A 950-nucleotide genomic window follows, 5' to 3' on the forward strand; every position below is an offset into this window, starting at 1 on the left:
CTATATCTATATCTATATCTATATCTATATATGTCTAAAAGTGACTATTACCACACACAGGACATGGATCACTGGTGTGTGTGTGTGTGTGTGTGTGTGTGTGTATGTGTGTGTGTTGGGGGCGGGGTACCGAGAAATCAAACTTTGAGAACGTGTCCTTTCCACACTCGGGATACAGAGTAGGTGTGGCATTGCACTTCCAAAAGCTGGCCATGGGGTGGAAGAGACGGGACAGGCCGAGAGGAAGGGGCTCACACCCGAGGCCGCACAGGAGGCGGATTCACACACCAAACAGGCGCAGTCCCTCGGCCATGCGTCTGGCTGGACACTGTGGGACAGCGTCACGGTCCCCCCTTTGCAAACTACACGCCAAGGAACCCCCAGGCAGGGCTGCCCCTCTACACAGGACGGGACGGGCCCCCAGGCTCCGACCGGATGTAACCGCAGGGCTAAGACCATCCCCTCCCCCCCCAACCTGACCTGATCTCAGTCTCACCCTGACCCCGGACCAGCCTGCGGGCTGGGACTAAGGTCACAGGCCGACCCCAGCTGAGATAACATCTTATCTGAACTGTTTCAGCTCCGGAGCCTGCGGGGCGGACGCGCCCTTGGCCACCCGCCCCCCACACGGTCCTGGACCTGGCTCTGGACCTGGTTCCGGCCGGGGAGCTTGGAGTTGCCCTCAACACCTGAAGAAATGATTTATTCCCCTCCTCTGACCAATCAGCGCCCAGCACGACCCCACCCCCCACCCCCCACTGCCATGTGATTCGCCCAAGTGAGGCCCAGAGACCATCCCTCCGTTCACAGATCACCCCAGCCTCACCCCCAGCCTCGCCACCTTTGCCTGAAGAGGAGGGAGTAGCAGGGAACCGCCTGTCAAACACTTTCTGGGAAGTAGCCCAGAGCAGCTTTGGGCAGAGGACAGGGTCTGGGGGTGGGGGGGGCAG

General features: G+C 60.0%; 2 protein-coding genes across 5 annotated transcripts in view; one reads left to right on the top strand and one right to left on the bottom strand.

Moving 5' to 3' along the window:
- The window catches only part of RBL2 (retinoblastoma-like 2), a 60935-nt gene that overhangs the window by 52127 nt on the left and 7858 nt on the right, over nt 1-950 (top strand). For 2 of the 3 annotated variants that reach the window (XM_015572649.1, XM_015572652.1), the window contains one exon: nt 581-772. The exons of the other annotated variant lie outside the window; for it this stretch is intronic. The gene's annotated coding sequence lies outside the window, so the exon portion shown is untranslated. Of the gene's footprint in view, nt 1-580; nt 773-950 lie in introns of those variants that run through there. 3 annotated transcript variants of the gene reach the window in all.
- Nucleotides 1-950, bottom strand: part of AKTIP (AKT interacting protein) — a 16870-nt gene that overhangs the window by 15004 nt on the left and 916 nt on the right. The window lies entirely within an intron of this gene.

Source organism: Myotis davidii, unplaced genomic scaffold (assembly GCF_000327345.1).
Source record: "Myotis davidii unplaced genomic scaffold, ASM32734v1 scaffold328, whole genome shotgun sequence".
Classification (NCBI taxonomy): Eukaryota; Metazoa; Chordata; class Mammalia; order Chiroptera; family Vespertilionidae; genus Myotis; species Myotis davidii.